Source organism: Leucoraja erinacea, chromosome 5 (genome assembly GCF_028641065.1).
Source record: "Leucoraja erinacea ecotype New England chromosome 5, Leri_hhj_1, whole genome shotgun sequence".
NCBI classification, from domain to species: Eukaryota; Metazoa; Chordata; class Chondrichthyes; order Rajiformes; family Rajidae; genus Leucoraja; species Leucoraja erinaceus.
The window spans coordinates 90444630-90459213 of NC_073381.1; the positions used below are offsets into that span (position 1 = coordinate 90444630).

General features: G+C 45.7%; 1 protein-coding gene across 6 annotated transcripts in view; it reads right to left on the reverse strand.

Annotated features, from left to right (window-relative positions):
- disp1 (dispatched homolog 1 (Drosophila)) overlaps positions 1 to 14584 on the reverse strand; it is a 212072-nt gene that overhangs the window by 147202 nt on the left and 50286 nt on the right. For 4 of the 6 annotated variants that reach the window (XM_055636200.1, XM_055636205.1, XM_055636203.1 and 1 more), the window contains exon 3: positions 3759 to 3804. The exons of the other annotated variants lie outside the window; for them this stretch is intronic. The gene's annotated coding sequence lies outside the window, so the exon portion shown is untranslated. The remainder of the gene's footprint in view (positions 1 to 3758; positions 3805 to 14584) is intronic. 6 annotated transcript variants of the gene reach the window in all.

The following is a 14584-nucleotide window of genomic DNA, read 5'->3' on the forward strand; positions in this document are numbered from 1 at the left end:
AAGGAGTTGGTCAGAAAGTGGGATAACATGGAACTAGTGCGAATGGGTGATTGATGGTCGGCGTGGACTTGGTAGGCCAAAGGGCCCGTTTCCGTGCTGCATCTCCATACTAAACTACTTCTTACACCCATCAGGTTCTTGAACTGACCCTGCACAACCCTAATCCTACCGCAACATCAGAATGCCAGGGACCACCTCTTGCACTTCTATGGACTCGTGTTTTTCTCTATTTATATTTTTGCACCCATGTCTTAATTTTTTGGGAAGACACAGAGTGCTGAAGTAACTCAGCAAGCCAGGCAGCATCCCTGGAGAACATGGATAGGCGACTATGGAAGTGCCGGTGCCCAACTTCAGACCAGAGACGCTACCTGACCCGCTGAGTTATTGATAACCAGTATCTGCAGTCCTTGGTTTCTTGATTTCTTGTACTTTTCTTTCTTTTGTGTGCATTTTATGTATAATTTGCATATTGTGCATTGTCTGGGTCTGTGTGCCTGCAATGGTGCTGCAAGCAAGGTTTTCATTGTAGCTATATCTCACTGTAGCCACAGAGTTGTGCAGAATACCATAAACCCACCGATAAACAATGGCCAGAGTCTTGCAGTGTGTGGAGTTATTCACAGCTGTCAGGGGCAAAAATCTCACAGGGGCAAGGATGTGTTCCAACAACTGGCACAGGGGCTAAATTCTTACACACACGCACCATTGTGCAAATGCTAAAAATGTTATTTCGGCAATAACTATGAAACTGTGCCTTTTGTGTGCATGTGTAGGAAGAGTGTTTAATGGTCATATGCACCGACAGCAGACCATTGAAATTCTTACTTGCAGCAGCTTAACAGGCTTGTAAACACAATACATGTGGAAAATATGAACGACACAAAAAGCAACACGCCAATACTAGTAAAAAAAAACCCATAGTCTTTAGTGCAACTAAGGACAGTCCATAGTTCATAGATTAGTGTTGTGTGGTGTTCAAGAGCCTGATGGTTGTTGTGAAGAAGCCGTTTCTGAATGTGGCGGTCGTGGTTTTTAAACATTTTCAGGATTGAAATAAGAGCTTGGCCAAGGTGGTGTGGGTTCATGATGATTAGATTAGATTAGATTCGTTTATTGTCATTCAGACCTTTCGGTCTGAACGAAATTTTGTTTCCCTGCAGTCATACATATAATTTAAAAAATGACAAAAACACACAATCAACACAAATTTAACATCCACCACAGTGAGTTCACCAAACACCTCACTGTGGTGGAAGGCAAAATCTTAAAGCCTCTGTCTCTTCCCTCTTTGTTCTGATGCTGGCTGCCTACCCGAGGCAGTGCCTCAAAAACATCTCTTTGTCGGTAGGGAGAGCTGTACTCGTGATGGACCGGGTAGGGAGATCAGTACTCGTGATTGACCAGGCAACGTCCACAACTATTTGTAATCTCCATTGTTCCGGGTTCCTGGAGCTACGAGGAGCACCATTGACCACTGCATCACCATTCAGCATTTACACATCCACAAGAGCTCAGGGAAAGCAGAACAAACATGGTCCTGGAGTTTCACCAGCAGGTAAATCTGCCAGCACTCTGCATGCTATCGTATTAGCAGCTCTGATTATTAATAACTCATGCATCTTTGAAAGGGAAATACACACGTAGGAGGTGTACAGTCGGTGACAGACGAATAATTGCTGATCCTTGTATGGATCATCTTTCAAAAGAGAGGTGTTGTACTCTTGACCCTAATGAGTTGTAGCACCAAGGGAAAAGTTTGCAACAAGCACTTCTCCACGATCTACAGTGCCCCACATAATGTTTGGGACAAAGACCCATCATTTATTTAATTGCCTCTGAACTCCACAATTTGAGATTTATAATTTAAAAAAAAAATCACATGTGGTTAAAGTGCACATTATCAGAGTTTAATAAAGGTCTTTTTTATACATTTTGGTTTCTCCATGTAGAAATTACAGCTGTGTTTATACATTGTGTGTCCCCCCCCCCATGTAAATGGTAGTAGTTAAGTTTAGTATTTTGTCGCATATCCCTTGCATGCAATGACTGCTTGAAGTCTGACATTTATGGACATCACCAGTTGCTGGGTGTATGTATAGGAAGGAACTGCAGATGCTGGCTTGCACCGAAGATAGACACTAAATGCTGGAGTCACTCAGCAGGTCAGGCAGCATCTCTGGATAAAAGGATTGGGCGACGTTTCGGGTCGAGAGCCTTCTTTAGGCTATATAAACATTGTAGACTTATTTGGAACATCTGCCCCAGCTGGATCTAGACTCTTACAAGTTAGCCAATGATTACCGGCTGGAAAGGATATCCTAGGACAATTACTCACTCCAGGGCAGGACAGCCAGCATTAACCAGTCCATCAATTCACTTCCCTGGCAATTGTGTTAAGTGCGTCAAACCTCGGTTGCATCACCCAACATTTATAGTGTGCTCTGCAATTCAAAGTGCCGAGATTTGGCAAGACGGTGCTGCTCAGATAGCTCTACCATCCATTGCAATACACAACACATGCCAGAGAACCCGACCCAGGCAGACAAGTTCACACACCTCACCAGCCTGTTGTTGCAATTCAAAACAAACAAATGGAGCAGAGTCCTCACGCCCTCTGATTTTGTTCATTAATCCCACACGGATTCTACATAGTGCATTGGAGACATCTAGGGCCGCTACTCAGCTACTGCAGCAGCGCTAAATCTCGACTACCTCGATCTTTTTTAATTTCGTACAAGTCGTTGACAATTTCATTTTGAAAATCAGTGAGAAATTAAATGAGGAATTCTTTAATTCAACTCAAAATGCACAGGCAGTCCCTACTGCTTGCCACCATTTGCAAATCTGGGGGCAGTGAACAGGAGAGGGAAACTAACTGAAGAATTCTTCTGAGAAGTGGACTAAATGGCCTCCTTGTGGGCTGCACCTCCCTCTCTTGTGTCCCAGGTGAGTATATCTGCCCCAAACCATAAGAAATTGCAGAAAGTTGTAGATGTAGCCCAGTCCACCACGCAGACCAGACTTCCCACCACTGACTTCACCTGCACTTCACGCTGCCTCAGGAAAGCAGCCAACATAATCAAAGGCTTGTCCTTCTCTGGCCATTCCTTCTGCTCCCCCATCCCATCCGGCAGAAGGTACAGAAGGTTGAAAGCGCGCACCACCCGGACGTTTTCCACAGGACCAGCTTTTTCCCCTCCGTTGTCAGGCTTCTGAACAGTCCTTCCAAAAGCTAGGATACTGTCCAATTCGCCTCTACCCCATTGCGGACATTGGACGGTCTCTGGAACTGGTGCGCTACAATGCTGGGAACTATATTCTGCACTCCTTCACTCTTATTGTACTTGAGCTTGGCTTGATTGTATTTATGTGGATTGATTGGATAGCCTGCAAACCAAAAGCTTTTCATTGTACCTCGATATACGTGACAATAATAAACCTAAACCAGTAGCCCAAGATTAGTCCATTGTACTTAGCTGACCAGCATGAGAAGTGGACATGAAATCCTCCCGGGGAATCTGCCCAGTTACTATATCCCAACCAATTGCACAACCAAAGATTGTAAACTGAGTGAAACTTAAAACGTGCTATGGTACAGTCCCGAGGTATGTAAACTCTAAGCTAGAAGCAAATTTGAGAGATTAGCTCCAATCCAGAATACATTGACGTTAGATTACAGCTTTGAAGCTTTGTGCACGCTCAGGTACAGCTTCTGGAAGACAAGCAACAATAACACACATCTGTGAAACACTTACGCAGAAACATGTCCAACGCTGCACAGGAAATCCAACCAACATAAAGCTGGAGAGAAAAGGGAAAATGGAAAGGATTAGATTGATCGGGACTGTTCAGTGCATTAAGAACAGCTGTACTTCCTCCAGAGTTGAACAGACATAGATTGTTTTCTCAGGAACACCACAGGTTGCAAGGAGACCTGATAGAAATATGTTAAATTATGAGACACATAAACAGGGTAGACAGTCAGAATATTTTTCCGTCAGATGGAAAAATTTAAATACTAGAGAGCACAGCTTTACGGTGAGAGGGGCAAAGTTTAAAGGGGATGTGCGGGATAACTTGTTTTTAACACAAAGGTTGGTGAGTGCCTGAAACGTGCTGCCAAGGCTGGTGGTCGAGGCATATATGATAATGACATTATGGATAGGCACGTGGATATGCAGGAAATGGAGGGATATGGATTATGCATACAGATAAGAGTTGACCTTGGCATCGTGTTTGGCACAGACATTGTAGGTCGAAGGGCCTGTTCTTGTGCTGTACTGTTCTATGTTCTCGGTACTGAATTCAGCACTTATGATGAGGTTTTCTCTACATTGGACAAACCAAACACAGATGTGGTAACCCCTCTGCAGAGCACCACCGTTCAGTCCACAAGAGTGACCTCCGGACCCCCCAGTCAATTCCCCACCTCACTATCCTACCCAGCTAGTCAGATATAGCCACTTCTGACACAGCATCATTCAGCCTGTAACAATGACTCCGTTTTCCCTCTCTCCACAGTTGCTGCCTGGCCCATTGGACTTTTCCAGCACTCTCTTTTGTTTCAGATGTCCTCTGTATCTCTCAGTTGCAGCGAGCTCTCTCAGTTTGTTTTATCCACCTCATTCACCCATTAACTAGACAGCTCTGACACCACATTGTCATTTGGACAACCATGGTCCCCATTTATAACAAGGAATCCCCCCCACCTCCTTCCCCTCCACATACCCCCATCTTCTTTGCCCAACACTTCTCCTTTCACTTTTCCGGTTCGAAGGAAGCATGACTGTCCGGAAACATTACCTGGGATCCTTGCTCCACAGATGCTTGCTGAGTATTCTGGGCACGTTGTTTTATTACATTAAATCAAAGGAGATTCTTGAGAAATCAAGGTGGAGCTAGCATTAAGCTGAGGGTGCCCCTGTTCCACACCTCTGTTGTTTATTTTCTCAACGGGTACTTGTTCCTTTCTGCACGAGTCAATGCTTTTGAAAGGGTTCTGCACGAGTCCTTCGAAAGGGTTGGAGATTGCAACCTTCACGTGGTCCACCCCTGTTTCGACTAATGCAATCAACCCGATGTGCACAAACAAATAGATCAAATAGAACAAGTTGACCTCCAACTTTACGCTGTGCACACCATACGCAAAAAGAAGTCGTCCTTTGAAGAGTTACCCTGAAGGACCAGCTTTGAACTGAACTCAATCCTTTTCTATGGTGCCATGCCCGGAAATCGAGGTGGAACACATTCCTGGTTTTCCATTGCCATTTGATTAAAGCAGGATCTTTCCCATGTGATAGAAAGCTGTTGACTGCAAGCAAGATTACCACTGTCTGGAAAATTATTATTATCTGCAGTATTCTGATTTATTTCTATAACATCTTTATTCCATGTTGTCTGCTGCATTCCAGTTTATTCTTTGCGTTGTATCATTTACAACTTTACTCCCAGTATACTAAATCAATTCGTTCAAGATGGAACTGCAGATGCTGGAAGATCGAAGGTACACAAAATTGCTGCCCGACCAAGCTTCCAACCTCATCGTTCCCCAGCCCCGCACGGCCCGTTTTTACCTTCTCCCCAAAATCCACAAACCCGGCTCTCCCGGCAGACCCATTGTCTCTGCGTGTTCGTGCCCCACCGAACTCATCTCCACATAGCTTGACTCCATCTTATCCCCCTTGGTCAAATCCCTTCCTACCTATGTTCTAGACACCTCAGACACCCTCCGCCGCCTCCACGCATTCCACTCTCTAGGCCCTCACCCCCTCATCTTCACCATGGATGTCCAGTCACTCTACACCTCCATCCCCCACCAGGATGGCCTCAAAGCCCTCCGGTTCTTCCTCGACCAGAGGAGCAACCTATACCCAGCCACTGACACTCTCCTCCGCTTAGCGGAGTTGGTCCTCACCCTCAACAACTTTACATTTGACTCCTCCCATTTCCTCCAAACACAAGGCGTAGCTATGGGCACACGCATGGGCCCCAGCTACGCCTGCCTCTTTGTCGGGTACGTTGAACAATCCTTGTTCAATACGTACCAGGGCCCCATCCCCGACCTCCGTTATCTCCGTTACATTGACGACTGCTTTGGGGCCACCTCCTGCACCTACACACAACTGACTGACTTCATCCACTTCACCACCAACTTCCACCCGGCACTCCAATACACCTGGACCATTTCCGACACTTCCCTACCATTCCTTGACCTCACCATCTCCATCGCAGGGGACAGACTCCTGACCGACATACATTACAAACCCACTGACTCACATGGCTATCTGGACTACACGTCTTCCCACCCTGCCCCCTGTAAAGACTCCATCCCCTACTCCCAATTCCTCCGCCTACGCCGCATCTGTTCCCAGGATGAGACATTCCATACCAGGGCATCAGAAATGTCCTCGTTCTTCAGGGAACGGGGATTCCCCTCCGCCACCATAGATGAAGCTCACAACAGGGTCTCATCCATACCCCGTAACACTGCTCTCTCTCCCCATCCCCGCACTCGCAACAAGGGCAGAGTCCCTCTGGTCCTCACCTTTCACCCCACCAGCCGGCAAATACAACACATAATCCTCCGCCATTTTCGCCACCTCCAACGTGACCCCACCACTCGCCACATCTTCCCATCTCCCCCCATGTCTCCCTTCCGCAAAGACCGCTCCCTCCGCAACTCCCTTGTCAATTCTTCCCTTCCCTCCCGCACCTCCCTCTCCCCGGGCACTTTCCGTTGCAACCGCAAGAAATGCAACACCTGTCCCTTCACCTCCCCCCTCGACTCCATTCAAGGACCCAAGCAATCGTTCCAGGTGCGACAAAGGTTCACCTGCAACCTCCTCCAACCTCATCTACTGCATCCTCTGCTCTAGGTGTCAGCTGATTTACATCGGGGAGACTAAGCGTAGGTTGGGCGATCGTTTCGCCGAACACCTCTGCTCAGTCCGCAATAACCAACCTGACCTCCCGGTGGCTCAGCACTTCAACTCCCCCTCCCATTCCCAATCCGACCTCTCTGTCCTGGGTCTCCTCCATTGCCAGAGTGAGCAACAGCGGAAATTGGAGGAACAGCACCTCGTATTCCGCCTGGGGACCTTGCGTCCGGATGGCATTAACATTGAATTCTCCCAATTTTGCTAGCCCTTGCTGTCTCCTCCCCTTCCTTAACCCTCTAGCTGTCTCCTCCCACCCTCCTATCCGCCCGCCCTCGGGCTCCTCCTCCTCCCCTTTTCCTTCCTTCTCCCCCCCCACCCCCCATCAGTCTGAAGAAGGGTTTCAGCCCGAAACGTCGCCTATTTCCTTCGCTCCATAGATGCTGCTGCACCCCCTGAGTTTCTCCAGCAATTTTGTGTACCTACGAAATCAATTCTATTACTTTGACTTGAAGAGTGATGAACATTGAATTGAATGCTGGAGAAGGTAGGCTATGCAATCCAATTAAAGCAAAAGGCTCCCATGTCGTGCTCCAATGCTGAGGAATGTACGTGATAAATAACGGGGCAGTCCCAATGTAACAGTGTAAACTTAGTTCAGGATCCTGCCAACAGTCAAAAGATCGTCTGCCCATGAAAGGGCCACAAGTACAGCTGTCCGGCACTTACTAAAGTCTGATAGGAAAACTGCTTCAGATAACACACATCGACACCAGGAGTAGATTTAACAACAGCCGCAAGGAATGTGTAACATTCTGCGGAAGAGAAGCTTCTAATTCCAAAGAAAACCAAAAGGCATGCAATGTAGTGTGATCCCCACACAAAAACAAGCGCTGTTGCTCTGGCCACAGGGTTACTTTGAAAAGAATCCCTGGCAACTCTGCTACCGTATTTACAAAGCTAATAGCTCATGAAAAAGTGTTGGCGTCTCAATTTGAACAAATACCCTTCAGTGAACTGAAGAAATGTCAATTTATTTACACATTTCAAGAGTAGAAAATCTAGATGGAAGCAAGAATGTGGAAGGATGCGGAGGCTTTGGAGAGGGTGCAGAAAAGGTTTCTCAGAATATTGCCTGGATTAATGAGTATTAGCTAGAAGAAGTTGGACAAACTTGGATTGTTTTCTAACATGCCGGAGGATGAGACCTGATAGATGCACTTTGCAATGGCTGGGTTTAGTGCTGAGTAGAACAAAAGAATAACCTTTTTAATGCATCATCTGCTACAAAGCAAAACTTCCTCCCATTACTTGGAGCTTTTAGAATACGTTTCTGAAAATATATCAGAGCAGATGATATATCGTGAAGATCGGAATATGACATGCCCAGAATAAGAAATCTGAAGAAGGGTCTTGACTCTTCACCCACACTCCTTTTCTCTAAAGATGCTGCCTGTCCCGCTGAGTTGCTCCAGCATTTTATGTCTATCACCCATCCTTGCTCTCCAGAGATGCTGCTTGATTTGCTGAGTTAATTCAGCACTTTGTGTCCTTTTGTGCATTAACCAGCATCTGCGGTTCATTATTGCTACATTCCAACAATTATACAGTTGGTAGTCTGATCCATCACAGGCGCAGCCCTCTCCACCATCGAAAGCATCTGCAAGAGGTGTGGCTTCATGAAGGCGGATATCCATGCCAGGGATCCCCACCATCCGGGCTGTGCCATCTTCTCACTGCTAGGAGTTGGGCAGGAGGTACAAAATTCCCACACCACCAGGGTCAGGAACAGCTGCTTTCCGACAACCATCAGGGTCTTGAACCAACCCGCACGACTCTAATCGGACCCCAACTCTATGGTCCGATTCTTGCACTTCCATGAACGTTTTCAAATTGTGTTTTGCAATAATGACGAGGTTTTTTCTTTCTTTTTACTGTGTTCCAGAATTTTGTGTGTAATTAGTGTATAAATAATGTTTAGTGTGTTGTTTGAGTCTATGTGCCTGTAATGCTTTTGGCAGCAAGATTTTCACTGTAACTGTCCCCCACTGTACGTACTTGTGCAAATGACAATGAGCTTGAGCCGACCCAGTGTGGACATTTCCCCTTTCTATCCCAGGAAGAGACATTTCACACCATCACCTCTTGGCCTGGGTCAGGTAGACTGAAATCTCCAATGACTCAGAACAGGTGAAAATGTAAACTGTGGTAAGGATATTTGTGATTCAGCAATAGAATGAGTGAGTGGATGAAAGTTTGGCAAATGGAAGTTTCATGTCGGAGAATGCAAGGTTCTGAACTTCAGTAAGAGGAATCAAAAGGCAGAGAGGCTTAAATGGAAAGAGGCTGCAAAATGAGCAAACAAGAAAGGGATCAAAGTGCGCGTGCATGAATTACAAATGCAAAGCCGAAGAGATTAGGAGACAGGTATTATGTTTGGTGCGGATATTGTGGGCTGAAGGATCTGTTCCTGTGCTGTATTTTTCTATATTCTACATTCTATACAAGAGTGCAAACGGCATATTGGCCTTCATTGCAACAGAGTTTTAAAAGTAGATAAGTTGTGTTATAAATGTACAGGGTGTTGATGAGAACACACACAGGAGTACAGGGCACTGTTTTAGTCCTCTTACCCAAGGAACAATAAAGTCACATGGAGGCAGTCCAAGAGATTAATCAGGCTAAGCATTGGGATGAGAAGATTATCTCTCAAGAGAAACAACATTGGTTGGATCTGTATTCGTTGGAAGGTTAGAAGAATGAGGGCTCGATCTTATTGAGACTTACAGGATTCCAAAGGGGATTGACAAAATGCAAGTTAAGATGGTTTCATTGGTGGGGGATTGGAAACTCCCACACCAGTGAAACCCCCACACCAGTGAAACCATCGTAACTCATTGGAGTTTCCAATGAGTCTCAAGGTAAGGGGACGGCCATTTAACGCTAACGTGCTTTAACGTTCTTCTCTGAGGTTGCGAATGGGCCCCCAGCAAGGGTGTGCTGACATTGGAGAGGGACCAGAGGAGGTTTATGAGAATGATCTCAGGGATGATTAGGTTGATGTACGAGGTGTGTTTAAAATCTCTGGGCCCGTACTCGCTGGAGTTTGGAAGGATGGGGGGGAATCTCACTCAAACCTATCGAATAGTGAAAACCTTAGATAGGAGGGCGCAGCCTCAGAATAAAAGGACACATCTCTAGAATGTATACGAGGAGGAATTTCTGTAGCCAGAGGGTGGTGATACTGTGGAGGTCATTACCACAGATGGTGGTGGAGCCCAAGTCATTGGGCATTTTTGAGGTGGAGATTGACAGATGCTTGATTAGAAACAATGTCAAGGATTATGGGGAGAAGGCAGGAGAATGAGGTTGAGAGGGAAAGGTAGATCAGCCACAAATTAATGGCATCGACCCGATGGGCCGAAAGGCCTACTTCTGCTCCTCTGAACTTATGGAGGATAGCCTGCGAAGAAACCATTCCTGCGGTTTGTGTGGGAGCTGGTGCAGACACCCGCTCCTCCCAACATTTGCTCAACCAGATGGAGACAATCAAAGTTTCCATCCTTGAGTTGCCAAGACTAAAATTAAAGTGTAATAGGATCAAACGGCAGACTGAACAAGCATAACAGAAAGGAGGAAAGCTTAGATTGAACTCAATAACTTGAAGTTTTTAACTGTGCTCTTAATTCATCATTGCCAATGCAGATCCACCACCACAAGAATTTTAATCCTTGTGCTCATCAGATTTGGGTGCTCTCTCCAAACTCCGCCCAAGTTTGGATGTTTATAACGACAGTGGATATTTTTGCATGAATCAAATGAACATGGAACAGATAGTTCAGTTTTGCCGGACTGAAAGACAGTAAATTATAGAAGTCTGGAACCCTGGTGGCATTAATGATAGATTACCCATGGAACTATTTGTTCCCGTTTTAGAAACTTGGCGTGGCTTCAACTAGAAACTGACTTTCCATAACACCACATTGAAGAACAGACAGCAAACATCAGTCTTCCTGTTCTTGAGGAATTCTGACTTCCTGTTAGTTACCCGTCGCAGTTTCAATATTCACCGCCCACATTTGGACCCATACTGCTCAGGGTAGGTCATCGGACTGAAATATTCCAATTGATCCAATCCTACTCATAGATGAATAAAAGCCCACATTCAATTCATGAGTTGTTGACTAAAGTTGACTGTTACTGGGATTCAAATAGAATTAACAAAGCCAATGTCACTTTGCAGCATTCTTAAGACAGAAATGTGGTCACGGTGGCGCAGCGGTAGAGTTGCTGCCTTACGGCAAATGCAGCACCGGAGACCCGGGTTCGATCCCGACTACGGGTGCTGTCTGTACAGAGTTTCTACGTTCTCCTTGTGACCGCGTGGGTTTTCTCCAAGCTCTTCGGTTTCCTCCCACACACCAAAGACGTACACGTTTGTAGGTTAATTGGCTTGGTAAATGTAAAAAATGTCCCTAGTGGGTGTAGGATAGTGTTAATGTGCGGGGATCGCTGGTTGGTGTGGACACAGTGGGTCAAAGGGCCTGTTTCCGCACTGTATCTCTAAACTATTCTAATCGATCATGAATCGAAACAACAATCAGTGGAGTGCAGGGTTTCAGTTCCACAACACGCTCCTTCATCCATGTATCACTTCCTTCACTGCACATAATCTAATGCATTAACTGAGAGCAACCGATAGTGGAGGTGGCTGAATGCATCAGTCAGCTTTGAGGAGGCTTTCGAAGGTGCAGTAAATTAAAGAACAAGAATGCAACAGGTACAGATTTAGAGATACAGCGTGGAAACATGCCTTTCAGCCCACCGAGTCTGCACCGACCTACGATCCCTGCACACAACCGCTACCCTACACACACCAAGGACAATTTATACTTATACCAAGCCAATTAACCTACAAACCTGTACATCTTCAGAGTGTGGGAGGAAACCGAAGATCTTGGAGAAAACCCACATGGTCAGGAGGAGAACGTACAAACTCGGTACAGACAGAAGCCGTAGTGGGGATTGAACCGGGGTCTCTGGTGCTGCAAGTGCAGCAACTCTACTGCTGCTCCACTGTGCCACCCCTCGCCGTCTTCCCAAGCCCAAAACTTTACTGCAGAAGTTCGTCAGTCTTGGCCCAACCTTAGTGGAATAGAACTGCACAGCACAGAAACAGGCTCCTCAGCCTGACACATCCATGCTGGAAAAAGTTGTCTAACCTAGCTAGTCTCTCCTGGCTCATATTTTACCAAACAGTTTCTACCCATGTGCTTGCTCAAGTGTCTTTTACATTCTCAATTGTACCCATCTCTAGCACCCCCTCTGGCAACATATAGAACTGTTGGGAATGGTTGCTCCTCGATTCCCTTTTAAATCTTGCTCTGCTCACCTTAAATCTATGTCCCCTAGTTTGCAGAGACTACTCTCTTACTCTCTCTCTCTGACTCCTTGGTATGGTTATCCCTCTCTTTGCCCTGCCACTGTAACACCTGCCCCTCCTCCAACCTCGTCTATTGAATTGCGTGCTCTCAATATGGCCTCTTGTGCATCTGTGATGCCAAGCATAGACTAGGCAGCCTCCTTGATGTGTTATGTGAGTCGCAGAGTAACAGAGTGTGGAAACAGGCCCTTCTGAACAACTTGCCCACACCGACCAACATGCACCATCTACACTTGAACCATTTGCCTGCATTTGGCCCGTAACTTTCCAAACCTATCATATCCATGTACCAGTCCAAATGTTTTTTAAATGTCACGATTGTACTTGTCTCGGCTACTTCCTCCAGAAGCTTTTTCCATATACCTACCAACCTTTGTGTCAAAAAGTTGTCCCATGGGTTCCTATTAAATCTTTCCCCCCCACCTTAAACCTGTGTCCTCTGGTTCTTGATTCCCCAACTGGTTAAAAAATTCTGTGCATTTACCCTATCTATTCCTCTCATGATTTTGAACAACTTTATAAGATCACCCCTCATTCTCCTGTGCTCCCTGGAATAAAGTCCTAGTCTGCTTAACCTCTCCCTATAGCTCAGGCCCTCAAGTCCTGGTAACATCCTTGTAAATTTTTACTGCACCCTCTCCAGTTTAACAACATCTTTCCTATAACAGGGTGGACAAAACTGAACATGTTCTAAATGTGGCCTCACCAGGGCTAGCTGAAGCTCCCAGTGGTTAGCCATTATAATTCTCCTGCCTATTCCAATATCAAACTGTCTGCCCTGGGTCTCCTCTATTGCCAGAGTTAACAGCAAATGGAAGAACAGCAACTCATATTCCACCTGGGTAGTTTACAAGCTAACGGTGTGAACAGTGAATGTTTAAATCCCACATCTCATGAGAAAATATTTCCTCCTCAACAAAGTTTATCTACGTCTTCAAAATTCAATTAAGAAAAATTTTAGTACATCTTGGCAGGATTCACCTTGATTGATGCATTACTTTCCGTGCCACTGTTTAAAACGCCAGAACCATAATTTTCCAATCAATCCTTGCAATCCGCAATCCCTTATCTGCATGATCTAACAAACAGCAATGCCCTTTGAAGCAATAGTGTTAAAAGATGCCTCAGCTATGAATTATGCCTGATTAAAGCGCCCCGAAACGTCATCCATTCCTTCTCTCCAGAGATGCTGCCTGTCCCGCTGAGTTATTCCAGCTTTTTGTGTCTATCCACCATGAAGCCTTTGCAATAAATATACCATGAGCAGCTAGAAAGGTGTGAGGATGAATCGTGTTTTCATCAGATTCCTACCTTGGGTGGTTGCTTCTCGACTTTCTCTCCGTGTTAGCATCATCTGGCTTTAAACACTCTCCTTTATTCAACAGGCACAAAGAGCCAGGTAGTTTCCTTTGTGTTACAAGGTGCTATGATCTACAGATATTAGGATACTTCGTAACTTTGTTGGCAGCCTTCATGTGGCGACTCTTTGCATACTTTGTGTATGCAAAACAAAGAATATCACCATGACTTGTCACAAGTAACAATAAAGTATCATTCATTCATTCTACTGAAGGTGCCATATGCTCATCGTGCCAAAACCAATACCAATCATTTTCCACTTTCATTTCTACCAGCACTTGCATCAAGAATTCATCTGCTGCCATGGCAAGCACGTCAGAGACGGCGATCAAAGTCAGAACAATCGAAACTCAGGGTGACATGTGTATCCTATAATAATAATAATAATAATAATATTTATTTATATAGCACTTTTAAACAAAATCACTTTGAACCAAAGTGCTTTACAGAGATTGATTAAACTAATTGAATAGATTAAATGTCAATAAATCCATATAAAATAAAAAAAGAAAAAGAAAAAAGACACAGAACAGTACACTATAGAAATCAACAAGAAACGTCCCCCCACAGCAGAATTCACTGTGAGGGAAGGCACTAAAAATATCCAGTTCTCCTCCTCATAGTCCACCCGAGGTCGGGGTCTATATGTGGCCTCCTCAGCCAACCCGGTGTTTTCAGGCCCTCTTGCCGCGAAGCTGGATCATCGGCGTCGGGTGAACATTCTTCAGCGGCTTGGACTGAAGCGGCCGCTTCCTCCCCGAAGACTGCAATGTCCAAAGTTCTCAGGCCGCGCCGGCCGGACCTCCGACTCTGGCGATCTCGGATCCCAGGCTCCGCGGTGTTTGAAATCCAGTGCCGCCCGCCCGCGGCTGGACGCTCTGCAGCCGCAGCTCAACGATGTTGC